The 6,000-nt window shown below is 43.9% G+C and overlaps 1 protein-coding gene across 2 annotated transcripts in view; it reads left to right on the top strand.

Moving 5' to 3' along the window:
• Nucleotides 1–1,773: 1,773 nt before the first annotated feature.
• LOC146866733 (von Willebrand factor A domain-containing protein 5A-like) overlaps nt 1,774–6,000 on the top strand; it is a 107,876-nt gene continuing 103,649 nt past the window's right edge. Inside the window, exon 1 of one of the 2 annotated variants that reach the window (XM_085600942.1) lies at nt 1,774–1,989. The gene's annotated coding sequence lies outside the window, so the exon portion shown is untranslated. Of the gene's footprint in view, nt 1,995–6,000 lie in introns of both variants that reach the window. The other variant, XM_085600953.1, reaches the window with a different exon arrangement.

The following is a 6,000-nucleotide window of genomic DNA, read 5'->3' as shown; positions in this document are numbered from 1 at the left end:
CATTTGACAGGGGGTGCATTACTATGTTTTTGCCAGTGTACTATGGTCTCAAGATACCTAAAATTATATCATTACTGTATTTTGGCATGATAACCTGCTCTGCGGATTTCCCAGGGGAGAGCGGTAAATGAGTTTTATTTCTGAGCTGCCTCTCTGCCAAGGCAGAGCCGCCGACAAGCACCTCCGATTTGCTGTTTACAATTAGCCTCACCGATTTGGGCTCCTTCAAGCATTGATAATTTTCGGCATATTAAGCACGTTTTAGCAAAGGTGATAAGTCAGTTTGAAATTGAAATGAAATTATTATTATTCTGATAGAAGTTTAGTTATTATTAAAAATCCGGCCTCATTTCAGTTTCAGCTTTTTTTCTCTCCTTCCTTCTCTCCTTAAATGGTAGGGGGGGATGCGTTTGGGGGCAGAGGTGTTGGAAAGAGACACCACTCTTAGGTCTCGCTTTTGGGACCTTATAAGTATTTAGTTATGCAGCACAATATCCATGGTGCAACAACATCAACTGTTGCCTTTGGGACCTTATAAGTATTTAGCCATGCGAGACCTATTGGCTATGCCAATGCTTGTTTAAAGGTGGCCTGGAAACGGGTCTCTATCGGGCTCTGTTTTGTGTCCCTAGCACAGGCGGTCCATTTTTTCCTGGACTGCAGTGACAGCAGGCACATCTATGTGCACACGCTCACACTGCTCACTTCTCACTAGTGGAGAAGTTACGCATGACATCATGCCAGGTGAGCTTTATATGGGAAGGGAAATTCTTCAAAGAGAGTCATTTCCCTTCTCTTTTTGAACTCAGGAGCAGCAATATTGTGGTGTCACCAGCGCTTTAAGTGGAAGCTTTTTCAATATTATATACAAATCATAGTTGTTGTTTATTTATCTTATGCCACTAACAACCATTGACAAGGCCAAAAGGGCCCCCCTGCAGCTCGCCCCCCCCACACCGCGGGGGATGCGGGGGCCTGTATTACGCCCCTTGTATGATGCTATTTGTTATATCATATATCTGGATGCAATGACAGAAACAGCAAAATACAAGTCCGGCTGCACACTATGTTAGCTTAGTGTGCCGCCCGACTTGTATTTTGCTGTTTTGGCTTACATGTTTTTAAATCACGCCCTTAATTACATTGGCCACGCCCCTTTGAGAGACCCCCCAATTTTTTCATCCCACTTAAAGCCCTGGTTTTAGCTACCCCTGCTCTCCAACTCCCCCGGTGACGGTTTCCTGGAAGCATTTGGCTCTAGTTGCTCCCCTGAAGGCAATAAACCAGACGCATCCTGCTATAAAAGTCAATGGGAGAAATACCTTGTCCCGATTGTTTTTAAAAAATCTTCCACTTTCGTCTTCCAAAATGTTGGCATGTATGCTGCAACACGACTGGACTGAGAAGTTATAAAGGGCTGTCCCGCCCCATACAACCCATCTGAAGCTACATACCTGCATTTACATCTAGTGGAAACATAATTTTCGATCGATTTACCATTGCCAGGACCTCTAAGTGGCCCAAGTGCGTAATAATAGGTGATCTTTTTGGCCCCCTTTGTGTGTTAATTCACTTTTAGCTGAGTGTGCAGGTTTGTGTATTTGTCTGACCGTGCATCGGCATGTCTGTGTCACTCTATCTATGTCTGTCTGGGTGTGCGTGCTCTAGGCTTGTCTGATTAAGATCTAAGAATCTGCCTCAGGTACCGCACCGCCCCTCCCCACGCCTTTCTCAGCGCAGCAGTAAAGGGAACAATTCATTCCTTGAAACCCTACACCATCCCAGGGTGCTTTGGGGCTGGGTCAATACCGCCACCAATCAACAGGAATCCAGCCCTAGACGTCTTTCTCTACCGCTGAAAACCTATAAAAGACATTCAGACAGGCACACGGACACGGACACGAAATTTTACAAAGCAGCCAAACGTTGCAAAGTGGCCGTGGGTACACGTTTCACCACGGTGCCAATCTTTCTTCAGTGAAGTGTCCGGTAAGGTGCGAGGCGGTGGCTTTCTTGATTTTTTTTTTATTTATTTATAGTTTTGTTGCACTCAGTTCGTGATAGGAGCCTCGGTAACTATTTGGAATAAGGCTAAAACTAGATGTGGACGAGACAGGAAATTAACAGGGAGACCCGATTCAGAGCCGAGCCTAGGATCTGCTTTGGCTCCTAGAGCCTGTGCAAGAGCGGAGCCCGTGAACATATTTGGCATGAACATCTTGCAAAAAACATCATCTAAAAAATGCTAAAGCCTCTTCAACATTAAAAAATGTATTTAACACCTTTTTTCATCAGATTATAAATGCGCATTGAGTAGTAGTTATTGAAAGTGATAGTTTTTAAACATGAATTTTGAAAATGTCTTCACTAGTACTGAATCGAGTACAATGCCTTTAGTTAACCAAGAGGCAAGTCAGTTGTCATGTATACCCTAAATGTAACCCAGGATCCTATTGAAGGTGGCGCAGCATTGTGTGCAATTCAATAAAACATTAAAAAGGATTTTTGGGCAGTTTACACCCTTAACGTACATATTTGTCAGTGCTCTCAGATGTGATAATGAAGAAAAGGGAGGCTTCGGTGAAAGAAATTATTCGCTTGGGATTACACAATTTGGTCAAGCAGGAAAGCCAGAATATATCCCAGATTTTCAAGTGACACACTGTGCAAATCAGCCACTAGATGAGCATCTCTTTCCCACATCTAAAGTTAATGCTGTTTCATTGATTTTTGGTGTATGAGGTCAGAGCATAGGTATTAAGCAGAACTCACATTCTATTTTGCAGTTTTACACAACAGCGCACCTTCCCTACCTAGTACATAAGACTGTTTCACAACAGAAGTAGACTAAGATTTTTTTCCGAACACACGGAGATTTGTCAGGGTTCATAGAGCAGAGGCCTCAGCTTGAACCTGGTTCACCATGTTGATTGGTCGGCAGCTGTAGACACTGGGTCACTTCAGCTTATGTGAAAACTCGGCTCGTTTTGGGCTTGATGCGCCAAGAGAATCTTGTCGCTGAACCAGAGCCAGGTATCTGGCTCAATCTTTCAGTGGCACAACCATCTGTCGAAAACATTCACCATTTTCTGTTTATATCTTACATCAGCAACAGTAAAATGTATGTAGTCAGTAAGGCAGATTTAAATCCGGACCAAACTATACCAAGTCGATAAGTCATAATAAGGGTGAAATCAGTTCTGGGTTGCATGCATTACCGTTCAGGGAGGCCTTGGCCTGGTAGCTTGGGCTGGACTGTTTGGAGCAGGGTCAAGACTGGTTTGCATATGGCTGTGTCCAAACTGAGGTGGCCTGGTGTGCTAATTAACAATGGACTGGGATGCGGCCCGAATAATTACCAGTGGCTGAGATCTATTCTAGCATTCCAAATATCACTTCTTAGTATACTTTCACTCTGACACCCTAAGTGGGACAGGTATACCCAGACGTGGGTCCTGTGCGTACAGTGCCTCTGCAACCAAGATTTACCCAGCTAATGACACCTTTATACGCAAAACCAGTTTGGGATTGCATCTTTTCTGGTTGAGGGAGGACAGGACCAGGCTGTTAGGGCTAGACTGTTCTCATTGGAGCAGGGTTAATACTGATTTGCAAAAAGCTGGGTCCAAACTGAGGTGGCATTGTGTGCAAAATAACAATGGTCTGGGATAAATCCTGAGTAATTACCAGTGGTTGAGATTTATTCACGCATTCCATCTATCCCTTCTTCTTATATTTAATATTATGCCGCAGCATGAGTAGAGTCTTGAACTATGCAGGGCAAGTATGGGCAGTCACTTGCATACCTTATATTTTGCTCAACTCACCCTGACTTGGTGGGCGTCTCCCACTTTTCAAGAATATACACACTCTTAAAAAGCTATAAGCGTTCACTGTTGACAATAATGTGGATATGTGCGATATTTCTATGTTTGCAATGTGCTCATGTGTGAGTTTTGAATGCCTCATGTGTTACGCTCCAAGTAAGGCTTTTCCGCAGTTCCACAAAGCAGAAAGTAATGAAGTGCTGAGATCTCCAGTCCTGTTTTTTCCTTAGCCTTCAGGGGCTTATTGAATTGTGTCTACCTTCAAAATATAATAACTAGATGTATCAAAATGCAACAGGGAAAGAAAGGACTGGATTAACTACTCACACCTGCCATGGGACAAATGAAGTTAATATGCCATTTAAAATCCCAGCCAACTGTCATCCTGGTCTCTTCGGCACTTTTATTCATTTGGCTTTGGAAAAGCGAGACAAGTGCTTCAAGCAAAATCAAATCCTACGTGAGCGCAACTAGACCCGAACTTTGAGGGAGGCTAACATGCCAACAAATAGAGTTGGTGCTAACACTTAACTAATGGGGCGGTGCTATCCTTAGAGCCAATGCAAGAAACTAGAGTGATAAATTGTGCATTTTAAAACATACTGATCAAACCTGGTATAAATGCAACAAATACCTTTAATAATGTATATAGGCTACTGACCGAGCACTGTTAAAATGGGAATCAGTGATTCGAAAACTAAAAGGCATCTTCTAAAGGCTTTAATATAAAGTACTTTAGAACCAGTTTTGTGCAAAGCAATTACAAGACAACAACCCATTTTCCAATTCCTTCTGTGAAACGACAGTGAGCTCACAAAATATTTTTAATTCCATCTTTAGAGAGAAGCTACAGTTTGACTGTTCACCCAAGGTACAATTTCAGTCTGCTTATCGGATCTTGCAAAATATGCTTTTTTGTGTTCGCACACACGTACAGACTTCAGAATATTGAGGATAGTGGGTTAACACACCTGATTTTAGAATGTGTGACGGGCAAGTTACATGTTTGATTCTTGCTGCATCTTTCTTTCCATCTGAGGTTGAATAAGTGAGTGTCAATCAGTTGACAATATTACCGTCTGTTAATTTCTGATATGTTTTTTGATTTGTATAGTACACTAATCTCCTGAGAGCCTATCCAGGCTCTTGGGCAGTTGTGCACACCCAAAGGTGTTCATACAAAGAGCCAAGTCTTCAGCTTCTTGCAGAATTCAAAAAGTGAGGAGGAGGGTCTGAAGTATTAAAGTAGGTCATTCCATGTCTTGGGTGCGATGTAGGAGAATAAGCAACCTCCAGTTTTGCTTTTGCGGTTTGCGGGGGTGGGTGGGTGGGATGGTTGCGAGTTAGGCAAGCGTAGGTGTCTGGTGGGTTGGTGAAAGTGTATGTTACTGTTCAGGTATTCTGTTCCTGTGTTGAGTAGGGCTTTCTATGTGTGAGTGAGAAGTTTGAATTAGCTGCCAGGAATCTGTGCTATCCTAAACCAAAATAAAATCGTTGTTGTTGGCATCACCACATTGAACAGTTCTTATATGAGATTAAACCAGATTGGTCGCACACTGCTACACCTACCAGTCGTGTTCCCCCAATGAAAATGGTCCCTGAAGGTCAGCGTCGGCGGATACACCTATGCTCGAGTGTGAATGCAAGTATGCGTGGCATGTGCCATCCCTGGACACGTGTTTCGAGGTAGTTGCCTCTCGTCAGCAGGGAGTAGGAAAATGTGTGGGGTTGCTGTGTAAGCTGCTAAAATCGTTATCAGGTCTAGTACCTCTCGTAGCGCGCAGGTGCGTAACCATGAGTCCGTCGACTCCACCGGCTCAAGGGAGCCTGAATATAAAGTTAAACCAGATTGGTCGCACACTGCTACACCTACCAGTCGTGTTCCCCCAATGAAAATGGTCCCTGAAGGTCAGCGTCGGCGGATACACCTATGCTCGAGTGTGAATGCAAGTATGCGTGGCATGTGCCATCCCTGGACACGTGTTTCGAGGTAGTTGCCTCTCGTCAGCAGGGAGTAGGAAAATGTGTGGGGTTGCTGTGTAAGCTGCTAAAATCGTTATCAGGTCTAGTACCTCTCGTAGCGCGCAGGTGCGTAACCATGAGTCCGTCGACTCCACCGGCTCAAGGGAGCCTGAATATAAAGTTAAACCAGATTGGTCGCACACTGCTACAC

Source organism: Triturus cristatus, chromosome 1_2 (genome assembly GCF_964204655.1).
Source record: "Triturus cristatus chromosome 1_2, aTriCri1.1, whole genome shotgun sequence".
Lineage (NCBI taxonomy): Eukaryota > Metazoa > Chordata > Amphibia > Caudata > Salamandridae > Triturus > Triturus cristatus.
The sequence above is the reverse complement of the archived record's forward strand: the minus strand, read 5'-3'. Positions and strand labels throughout refer to the sequence as shown.